Source organism: Mytilus trossulus, chromosome 6 (assembly GCF_036588685.1).
Source record: "Mytilus trossulus isolate FHL-02 chromosome 6, PNRI_Mtr1.1.1.hap1, whole genome shotgun sequence".
NCBI classification, from domain to species: Eukaryota; Metazoa; Mollusca; class Bivalvia; order Mytilida; family Mytilidae; genus Mytilus; species Mytilus trossulus.
The window spans coordinates 8211630-8224388 of NC_086378.1; the positions used below are offsets into that span (position 1 = coordinate 8211630).

Sequence of the window (12759 nt, forward strand, 5' to 3'; positions counted from 1 at the left end):
TGAGGTTTAAACTTATTCGGATGTGTTTACTTTTTGTGTTGCAAATGTCTGGTTATATAATGTATTTCAGTTGTTTTATGTAAAAAGTTAATACTTCAGTTTTATCATGTAGATCTTTTGTATAGTCATTTTATAAAAATTTCTGTTTGCAAAAGTATAAATTATTCTGAATAATAGGAATGTTCTGGTAACAAACAGAAAACCCTGGCCGTTGTTGGCACAACTTTTTTTTATCTTTTGGTCCTCGATGAAGTTCAACTTAGTACTTGTTTCGGCTTTCAAACTTTTGTATCTGGGCGTCACTAGTCATTCTTGTGTGGACAACATGCACTTCTGGCGTATTAAAATTTGAACTTGTTGCCTTTTGTTGGCTGTTGTTCGTGTGTTTCTTTGTCAATTGTGTTCTCCAATTTATTTATATTGTAGTCATGTGGTGCTGTGTTGTCAATTTGATCTTATATTTCACATGGTCATAAAAGAGGGAGGTTAATCATGCCAAAATCAAATCAGGTTCAACCCACCATTTTTTCCTTTAAAACTGTCCTGTACCAAGTCAGGAATATGGCCATTGTTATATTATTGTACGTTTCTATATGTGTTACATTTTAACGGTGCGTCGTTTGTTTTCTCTTATTTTTGAGTGTAAATTCACATTGCGATAGGACGTGTCACGGTACTTGTCTATCTCGAATTCGTATATTTGGTTTTGATGTTATATTTGTTATTCTCGTTGAATTTTGTCTGATGCTTGGTCCGTTTCTGTGTGTGTTACATTTTAGTGTTATTCTCCACTTATATTTAATGCGTTTCCCTCGGTTTTAGTTTGTTACCACGATTTTGTTTTCTGTCCATGGATTTATGAGTTTTGAACAGCGGTATACTACTGTTGCCTTTATTTGATTTGGAAGAACGGCCTACATAGTTAGTTGCATTATCACTAACACAATTTATATCCTGTTATTAGAGTTTTCCATGTGACGTTACTTTTTGTTTGTTTTTTGGCGTTGATTCATTCGTGTGACAGACACACAGTTTTTAATTTTATAATGTTGTTTTAGTATTCTGTGCGAAATAAATGTAAGTTATTCGTTGTTTTACTGTGGTGAACATGTTGAAATGTACTATTATATTGTCTATGTATGTATTTCTCTGTATTTGGTATTCTCAAGGAGGTGTACTTTTTAAGACAACAAGCTTATATTTTACAAGATCTTTTAATATGTTCGAAGTTTTCCTTCACAATATGGATTAATAAGAATTTGACTCCATACTGATAAAGGATATCAGTTATTAATTAATTATTTTTTTTGTGATATCAACATGCTGTAGCATCTATATATCTATGAAAACTTTCTAAAATAATAATTGGTAGGGATTTATGTATGATAAGTAATTCAAAAATGAAGCTTCTGCAAAATTGATATTTTCACCGACTTATAATTGTTCAACGATACCCTTGAACGATTTAAACAAAATGTGTGAAAGTTTGTTTTTTCACAGAATTACAGTTTTGTTCATCACTATATACAGTTTGTATGAAATTAATGTTATGCATACTATTGTTTACTATTACCTTGAAATAAGTGTGAGACTTTCGTTCTTCACTTAATGACAGTCTGTACAATGTTCCTACCGACATTGAATTCTTTACTATGACCTTGAAAGTTAATGAAAATGTTTAAAACCCCATGTTTTCTCAACTGTACACAAACATGTGTGTAGGAAGATAGTGCCAAACAAATAAAACAAAAACAATTGAGTTTCTAAATGTCAATTTTATCATATGATTGACACATGACAATTAATCTCAATTGGAAGATTAATAAATGAATGAAAAATGAGATATTTATAAAGGTATAAAATACATTTTTACTCCTACATTGTACATTTTATTAATTAATGTTGATAACAAAAGTTAAAGGTAATCTGTCATTTACTGCAGACAAAAGCAGTTACACAACGTTTCATGAATATTCATCAACTTTAAAAAAAATTATCAAATAGATTACTTTTTTCTGTTAAATAATTTTGCTATGATACTAGCTTTTAATCTTACAACGTAAACTAAATAACATTATAATTATGATAATTGTAAAGTAAGTTGAAATTGGAAAAACTATGGCATGTTGATTATTTATTAGTCTTGAGTTTAAATTCTATGATAGTGTCTAATAAGCAAAACCCGTTTGGTTCGAATCTAGCAGAGCTCATAAATGGATACCCAAAACCCTTTCTTGTATACGTATACCAACAACTACGGTTCGTTTTGGGAAACATGTTATGTTAAAATCAATTTGATCATAATGAGATGAACAATAAAAAAGATTCTCTATAGTAAGTTTGTAAACTAGTGGGTCAATTTTGAAGGATTTTCTGGTATAACAAATTTCATGGCTCTGAGATAAAATTAAGAATGGAAATGGGGAATGTGTCAATGAGACAACAACCCGACCATAGAAAAACAACAGCAGAAGGTCACCAACAGGTCTTCAATGTAGCGAAAAATTCCCGCACCCGGAGGCGTCCTTCAGCTGGCCCCTAAACAAATATATGCTAGTTCAGTGATAATGAACGTCATACTAATTCCAAATTGTACACAAGAAACTAAAATTAAAATAATACAAGACTAACAAAGGCTAGAGACTTCTGACTTGGGACAGGCACAAAAATGCGGCGAGGTTAAACATGTCTGTGGGATTTCAACCCTCCCCTAAACCTCTAGCCAATGTAGAAAAGTAAACGCATAACAATACGCACATTAAAATTCAGTTCAAGAGAAGTCCGAGTCTGATGTCAGAAGATGTAACCAAAGAAAATAATCAAAATGACAATAATACATCAATAACAACAGACTACTGACATGCCAGCTCCAGACTTCAATTAAACTGACTGAAAGATTATGATTTTAGCATATGAACATTAGGCACAATCCTTCCTGTTAAGGATCATACTATCAAAACATATATAAGAAGAACATAACCCATGTCATGTCAACAACTGGTTTTTTAATAAATGTGTTTAGTTCCGATGCAAAGACCCTATAAGTGAATCAATATTAACGCCAAAATATGCAATCTTTAATGACCTGACAACAGTATCGTAACTCTTCTTAACAAGTCTATTCAAAGGTTTTGTAAGTTTCTAAGGTGAATACTGACACCTTTGTGCTTTATAAAGAATATTTCCATAAACAAATTGGATGTGAAATACCTGAACGTATGAGAAGTCTGCATGTAGAGCTATATTTACGAATGATGTCCTTATAACGATGATAAAATTTAGTAAATGTTTTGACTAGTTTGTGATATCGAAAACCCTGGTGTAATAATTTTTCAATAATACATGAATTTCTCTCGTTAAAATCGAGAACATTGTTACATACACGAACGAACCGTACAAGTTGAGATATATAAACACCGTATCTGAGAGCACGTTTTAACTAGGTACTGAAGATTTTATGTATGTTTCAGTGGCATCCAATCAATTGTTTGTGTCATAGAGGAGTTGTGGACACAATGGTACGAACGGACTTTACTACGTAAAATCACACTCTAGTCTTAATTATTTCTAAATTGCATCTTATTTTCAACAACAAAATGAAAAAATGCTTTGATTCTACCATAATTTGTTATTTATTTATACTTATTTTTTAATGAGATTGAAAATGTTTTATAAATCAGTGTTTGCTATTTTTTGTTAACTCAGTGTAAATAAGAAAATTATCTGCACAAATGTTTTTTTCTTTTTATAGTGATCTAAAAAACAAAAATGGTTTCATTCAGTATTCACATCTTATTATTTCAAAGAATCTGTAAACTATGAACATATTTGGTTGTTCGTATTAAGTAGTTATACCCCCGCTTAAAAGAAAGGGGGGGTAAACTGTTTTACCTCTGTCTGTCCTTCTGTCAGTCCGTCAGTCTGTCCGTCCGTCCGTCCCATGAATATTTTTCGTCGCATTTTTCTCAGGAACTACAATACAAGGATTTCTGAAATTTGGTTTCAGGGTTTATCTAAGTCAGCTATACAGTGTGATGCGTTTTTAAATTGATCACTTGACAAATTCCTGTTTACCGAACACTTGTATGATTTTACACATGATAGCCAAGTCGAAAATTTTCGTCACATTTCTCTCAGGAACTACAATACAAGGATTTCTGAAATTTGGTTTCAGGATTTATAAAAGTCAGCTATACCGTGTGATGAGTTTTCAGATTCATCACTCGACAACTTCCTGTTTACCGATCACTTGCATATTTTTACACTATTTATATTATCCACTTAATTGCGGCGGGGGTATCATCAGTGAGCAGTAGCTCGCAGTTTCACTTGTTCAAAATTGTGGAGCATTTTTCAGTGTTCATTGATGAAAAAAATTGAAATGTTTTGCGTAATGTTACCTATCTGGATGACACCTATAGATGCAGCTTGATGATGAGATGAATGAGATGCCTATACCAAGCAGGAATATGACAGTTTGTATCCATTCGTTTGTTGTGTTTGAACTTTTGATATTGCCATTAGATTAGGGAATTTCTTTTTTGAATTTTCTTCAGAGTTCAGTAGTTTTGTGGTTTTACTTTTTACACCACACTTATATGTTTAATACAAATTTACTAATTTATAGATTTTTATCGTTTGATATATAATGTATGCGTATTTAATTCTATTTTTTACATGTCATGTGTTCAGGGTTTTATTTACACTGGAAGACCTTCTTTATTGTCAGTTTGCACGTGTTAATTCTCTGTACTATTACAAATATGTTTTCATAAAAATTTGTCATCATAACTTAATTGACCATGAGGGATTTACATATTTGTACCAATTACTCACATTCATTATATTAAATTCTCATGTTTTGAGTACTATTCAATAGAATAAAAAGGTAGCATATGCGTAGTCTGTCTGTATCAGAAACCGCTGTCCACCTATACATGAATTATGAACAATGTACTTTAAATAAAAAGATGTGTTATGATTGCATATGAGAGAACTCTCCACAAGAATGACACAGAAAAAAAAATTATAGGTCACCATACGGCCTTAAAAAAAACCATTACATTTATTATGTAATCCAGTAGTCTTTTAATCCAAATAGTGGAAATATAATATCATTATATAATTTCAATTGTAGAAAAAGCCATGTCAAGATGTATAACGACAAGATAGTATAGCAGTTATAAATTGTTACTTCGTTTTACAATATATTTACGATCAATAGACAGTAAGTTAATATTGTTTAGAAATAGAAAGAAAAAGAAACAAACAAACAAAGAAAGAAATAAACTGCTTGAAATGTGCTCATAGTTTAAATTAGTAACCTCAAATTTCAAACAGTTATAATTTCACAAAAAGACAACCAATATGTAAAGGTTAAATATTTTATATATCTTATATAACTTCTTGATGCATTGAACGCTTTTGAAAATATCTCAATATGACTCGGAGCGAGAATATCGTACTTGAATAAGTAAGAAAATATGGTATTGTTACAAAAGAGGGGCAAAAGATACCAGAGGGACAGTCAAACTCATAAATTGAAAATAAACTGACAACGCCAGTGCGAAAACCCTACACAAGAACCCAAATGACATAGAAATGAATAACTATAGTTTATCGTACGGCCGTCAACAATGCGGTAAGCCCATACCACATGGTCAACTCTAAAAGGCCTCGAAATTACAAATTTAAAATATTTCAATCGAAAAACAAACGGTCTATCTAACGAACAAAACAATGAACGATACAAATCAGTCGAAATAAATACTTAAATAACCAGATGGATACCAATAGATTGATTTATTGTTGGTGGCTTAACGTCGAGTGGCAAATATTTCATGCATATTTAGGACGAGAGCAAGTTCACAATAATTACTATAGGTAGGTCTTGAAGTGAAAGAGTCCATCTGGGAGGATGGTCGGGGAAATTTGAACTGCCACTGGAAAATGGGGATATATTGGATAGGGACAGAAATTTTGCCTTGCAACAGGCCACTTACGGACCCCTCAAAGAGTTGTTGCAAGGATTCTTAAGGTGCAAAGAGCGTGGCACTCTATTTACACGAGGCCTCGGATTTAATGTCCCCAATCTGACCGGACGTGACTGAGAACTTGATTCATCCCGCACAGCCAAACGGACGCCCCACTTCGGCAAGCGTTTTACTGCCGGTCGGAAGAATACCAAGTGACCATATTTCTATTCCCCAGTCACCTTTGAGGAGATACCAATATAAAAAATACATCTAACAAAAGTACTTGCAGTTACTTACAGCTTGTAAAATACATAGAGATGATCGAAACCAAATATACGAAAGCAGGAATTTTAACAAAATTGTATTGAATTTCAAGTTGGGTATTTACAATGGTTTTAAATGTTTTTATTGTACTTATAATAATAAGGTGTGCGTCAAGGCGATGGCTTAAGCCCCCTCTTATTTAATATGACATTGATTCAATTTTCCCCCAAGAATCATGTTTTCCAGTACAGCTTATAGACACTAGAATGAATTGCTTATTATATGCTGACGATTTACTGTTACTATCTGAAAGCAAAGAAGGTCTTCAATCCTGTTTAAATTCTTTAAAAACATACTGTGATAGATGGAAGCTAAATGTCAATTTAAATAAAACAAAAATTATGATCTTCAGTAAAGGTAAAAAAGATTATTTTTTTTTTTATTTTTTTTTATAATAACAAAGAAATTGAAATTGTTGAGAAATATAAATATCTGGGTATTGTCATATACTTTAATGGAAATTTTAAACATGCTGCAGAACACTTATACAAACAAAGCCTAAAGGCACTTTTTTCTCTGCATTCTAAGACATTTGGATTCAATACTATAGATCATAAACTAAAATTAAAACTTTTTGATACTCTTATAAAACCCATAAGTACTTATGGATCTGAAATATGGATTAGTGACTACAATTTAAAAGACTCAAATATTGATAAATTACCTTTTGATAAAATTCATAATAAATTTTGTAAAAATATTTTAGGAGTTCACAAGAGAAGTTCAAATATGGCAGTGAAGTGTGAATTAGGAAGACAACCTACTTTAAATCATATACTAATCCTAGCCCTTAAATATTATGATCGACTTAAACAGCTTCCATCTGACAGATTGCTTAGTGAAACATATAAATTAGATCATTCATTATATACTGATGGACACAGATCTTTGCACAAATTTATCTCTAACTCTATTGAAAAATATAATTTAACAGACAATAATCTAAATTTAAAGAACTTAAAGGAAAATATTAATAACTAACATTCTAATATCACTTTGCATAATCTAGAAAAATTACGTTCAATTGAACAAGACAATAAATTACATTTCTACGCCAATATTTATCCAGACGAATTTAAATTGCAAAATTATCTATCTTATAAATGTTCTCCTAATATAACAAGAAATCTTACAAAATTAAGAATTAGTTCCCACCCTCTTTTGATTGAAAAGGGTAGATATTTCAGACCAAAAATTAAGAGAGAATACAGAATATGCTCGAACTGCAATCAAATAGAGGATGAAAAACATTTCCTTATTTATTGCAAAAAATTTGAAAGTTATAGAAAACAACTATTTAATAAACTAAATTTTAATTCACAGGATCTGTGCCCTGATAAAGTTATGGAAACCATTATTAGTTTACTTAACCCACAAAATATTGATGATACAAAAATATATGCCATTACATACAATTATGCTTTGAATCTTTGTAATTTTATTCATTTAACCTTGATTTGATATTTTGTTATACATAGTATATATTTATTTATGTGATGTAATATCATGTTAATGTGGGGGAAGACATCATTATACTTGTATTGATTTAATAAAACTTGAAACTAAATCCGTTTCTTGCGAGACAGATTTGTAAAAGTTTTCCACTTCCAATCTTTAAATGTCAAGTTATATTGTTATACTTTGCTGATGTAATTTTTCATTGTTAGATATAGTTTAAACTAAATCTGTTTGATAGATATTAATTGTTTAATATATAATGTATATGTGTCTTATCTTTTATATACTATGCTGTCGTTTAGGTGTAATACCACCATTGATTTTTCCCTATTAGTCTTTGTTAAATTGACACTTTTAAAAAAATTGTACAGTATTTACCTTTATTTCAACCAAAGAAATACTTTGCATGTGTAAAGTTTAATCCTTTCCAGTGATACAGTGAAAATTTCACACTACATTTCATTGCATATAAGAAAATAATCATCACCGGAAGTAAACAACCCAATTTTTACACTTGTATTTACTGGTTACTTGCTTTGGTAACTATGTAACCTTAACGTTCCAGAATTTTTTATAAGACGATCAAATAAAAAAAGAATGATGCATTCAGACATCCAACATACATATTTACGACTCAGAAAAATTTAAGTGCATTGAAATGCAGGGTTAATTTTCTACAACTGTCAAATTCAAGGGAATATTTTTTTAGGCCTACTTTCGTATGCAACCGATGTGGCGTTCCATGATTTGGTGGTATTACACCTAAAGAACACCTAAATATCAAATAAACTTAATGTAATTTTTTTCCCTCCAATTGCAAGTTATTTCAAGCATAACTGTCAAGTTTTGTCTCAGTCAGAGCTATAGTTTCAGAGAAAATCACTATAATGTAAGGCCATATCCTACGGCAATTTCAGTCTAATTTCTTCGAAAAATCCTCATTTCAGTGTATCATTATAAAATGCAGTGTTGACTACTATCTGATCATAAACTCATGATCTATGCATTCAAACAATTAAATAGAATACAAAAGACAACTTTAAGATGATAAACAATTTTATTCCACCTTTTAGAGTTCATTTGAAGGTCTGTTTTGGTCTGTTTTGGTCCATTTTTCCTCCTTCCTTCCTTTTTCATGAAAACTTGATATCTTTTGTCTAAAAAATAAAACAAATGTGATTATTTACCCACAAAAATTAAATAAATATAATGTTAAATCAATAATTAAAGTGTTTTAGCTGAAAGAACTGTCTCTATAAATGTTAACAGTCTACACGGAAGTTTCTATAAGCCCTTATGTGTAACTCGAGTTTTTGGTCTGTTCGCCTAGTGTGACAAATAACGGTTCCCTTTCAGTCAATCATTTATTGTTACTGGTATCAAGGTCTTTTTATTTACTCATAACAGTATATTTCTAATAGATTTATACAAAGAGTCAACTTTCTTGTATTTTACATTAAAAAATGGGGAAAAGAGTAATACAAAAATACCTCAAAATGTTTTAAAAAGGGTTATGTCCCTTGGAATGCTGGTACAAAAAATAATTGGTAAGAATTATAAAGTTTAAGTATGTGAGACTGGTATCTGATGTGTATAAATCCAGGGCAAATAAGTGTTTAGATGATTTATTGTCTGTGCAAAATGTAGACGACACAATGGCAAATTGTAAACTTTTGCGGCCAAAAAAACCAACAAAAAACATGATGATAGTTGATACTTACTTTAATGCTGAAGTGTCATCTGCAGACCAATTCACATATAAGATTTTTCAACAGAATGCTCTTCAGAACATGGTTAACACTGAAATAAAAAATTCACATGTTGTATAAACAAAACTGTAAGGGTAATTTAAAATTTAACACAGTAAACTAAATACAGCTTTGTCTGTCCACCCATTTGACTTAGAAAACACCCGTAAACCCCCATTTCAAGGCAATTTTACCTCAAACGTGCTTTCTGTGTCTAAATCCATGCCGAATTGTCCATGTTTACAATGTATGAACTGGTTTATTTATAACTTTTAAAAATGAAAGTACAAAAAGGTCACGAGTGCACATATGGTTTCCCTAAATAGGTGTAATACCACCATTGATTTTTCCCTATTAGTCTTTGTTAAATTGACACTTTTAAAAAAATTGTACAGTATTTACCTTTATTTCAACCAAAGAAATACTTTGCATGTGTAAAGTTTAATCCTTTCCAGTGATACAGTGAAAATTTCACACTACATTTCATTGCATATAAGAAAATAATCATCACCGGAAGTAAACAACCCAATTTTTACACTTGTATTTACTGGTTACTTGCTTTGGTAACTATGTAACCTTAACGTTCCAGAATTTTTTATAAGACGATCAAATAAAAAAAGAATGATGCATTCAGACATCCAACATACATATTTACGACTCAGAAAAATTTAAGTGCATTGAAATGCAGGGTTAATTTTCTACAACTGTCAAATTCAAGGGAATATTTTTTTAGGCCTACTTTCGTATGCAACCGATGTGGCGTTCCATGATTTGGTGGTATTACACCTTTATGTACAGTTTTATTTACACTAGAAGACCTTTTTTATTGTCAGTTTCACCTGTCACATGTTTGTACTTTTACAGATATTTAATCATGAAACTTTGTCATCGTAACTAAATTGACCATAAGAGATCTACATATTTGTACCAATTACTCACATTCATTTATTAAATTCTCATGTGTTAGGTACTATTTAAAAGTAAAAAAAAGATAGCATATGCAAGGTCTGTCCGTTTCAGAAACTACACCTGCATATTTTGTAGATATCTTAGTTCAGAATTTATGGATGGGACCCTATTATATTCACAAACTTTAGTAAACATAAGAAAAGGAATCTTGAACGGTACAATTTCATTTTCATCAAACATAAATATCAATAAATCAAAATATAACAAATTTAAAGAAGGCTATCCAAAAAAACAGACTCAAAACGTCAAGAGATTAATCTTAGGAAAATTGATGTATTTTTCTCATGTCACAATGGTTTACAGCATTTATTTTTTCAGCTAATAAATCGAGTTTTATGATATTTTTCTATGTGCCGTAGTTGGTAGTAAACTGCAAAAAAAAAACGAACCCCAAGGTTAATTCAAAAATGTCAAACTCAAAATCTTAAACACATCAAACGAATGAAAAACGATTGTCATATTCCTAAGAGACTACTTAAGCTCAAATTAATTGATAACACCGTTTATTTGTTGATATTAAATATGAAATTACTCACCTACTTACTTATTATGTCAAATATAACAAAGATATTGACGACCAACCTTCAATTAAAAAAATTAGATCATGAGAATATATATATTATGAAATGTTACTTAAATACAACTATAAGTGTTTAATTATATTAGATACAATTTAGAAGAAGTAGTAAAGAAGAATAGGACAACTGTGTAGGCATTTATAACATAGTGTTTGTCTTTTTTTGCATGCATCAATACTTTGTTGCCGGCGGAAATAAAGCAGATGATAAAGGACAATAATTTATTTGAAATCTTTGTTGATTTATGTATGAAAATGTCAGATATGAAAGTAAATGAAATATTAGCTTTATATCCGATACTAAATTGATTGAACACTATGTAGTTGAAATGGTTGATATGCAGTATCAAAGATAATTGAAATATCAAAGGTTAGTTCAGTTCATTATTAGGCGTACACACTTGCACGTGGCCAATCTCGTGTTGAAGTATAAATTCAATGTATAATAATGTTAAAATTTGGTTCTTTTTAATCAGACTAGAAAATTTGATAGTCATGCAGTTATATATTCAAATCATTGTTCACAGTTAGTCAGTATATTTATAAACGATAAGTCAAATATGTTTCATATTGACGGATTAGTCAAATCTGGTTCATTTGGACCTAACGATTTTGTTTTGTTTAATGGTGTGTCGTGCTGATAAATCACTTTCAGACTAAAGTATCAATTAGTACACATTCAAGATATTTGGTGTAAAGATGTCATAGATAATTTCTGAAATGCATGGCCTTATTTAAACAAAGTTAAATAAGAAAAATAACTGAGAAACATTAAAAGATTATTAACTAAATATATATTCTAATCATAGGTGTAGTATGCCCAAAAATAAATGTACGATTTCGGCAAATTGTGAAATTGCGGGGGGTATGGGGCCAATTGAAGGTCCCTAGAAGCTCTGGGATTTGTTGAGTTAAAATCTTGCATTTTATGTGTTACCAAGCACTAACTGTTTTTTTAAAGCAGCATTTTCAACTCGACAATTTGAAAAAAAATCAGATATGAATGTCTGTGTTCCAATCACTTGCGGGTTTTGTAGTTGAATACAACACTATCATTTTACACCTCGCCACAAATCATTACGCCAAATTCATTATTTATAAGAGATTTCTGTCCGTTTATTTGTTATTATAAAATCTCAATACGTTTTTTTTTAAAGAAAACAATTACAGTGCGGCTTACAACTAAAGAGCTATAGTGAATGGTGAATGAAAAAGTTAATGGTGATCGGGAATGTGTCAAACCTTGAGGGAACCCTTCCACACTTGGGTAGGCTGCAGCCGACCAAAAAACAATTGTCTTAACTGGTTCAGAAGAATGCACTCCAGACTCAATAACACATAAAAGAACTCAAATTGAAATCAATACAAGAAAATCAAAGGCCAGAGGTTCCTAACTTGTGCCAGGCGCAAAATTGCGGCGGGGATAATAAATTTTAACGTGAACTTTCAAGACCACTTAAATCGACTTTATAGAAACGTCTTGACCTTGTGGGATATACATTTTTGAAAATCATCCAGCGACTGTCAAGATGAAGAACAAAAATAAATCACAGTGTTCCTATAATTTGTATTTTGTCTAAATGTATTGTGTACAATTTCGTCATATGCACATTTACTAGAGAGCCTGTCAAAATTATCGTGATTAGCGGTTGTCTTGCAATAACGACCCTTCTGGAGCACCCGAGATCACACCAGTTTTTCGGGTTCC

General features: G+C 30.9%; 1 long non-coding RNA gene across 1 annotated transcript; it reads right to left on the reverse strand.

Annotated features, from left to right (window-relative positions):
- Positions 1-8495: 8495 nt before the first annotated feature.
- LOC134720707 (uncharacterized) lies at positions 8496-10088 on the reverse strand. The gene is made up of 3 exons (XR_010107776.1): positions 9908-10088; positions 9479-9557; positions 8496-8914 (listed from the first exon to the last, which is right to left on the reverse strand). It is a non-coding gene; the product is annotated as an uncharacterized LOC134720707 (long non-coding RNA).
- Positions 10089-12759: the final 2671 nt, after the last annotated feature.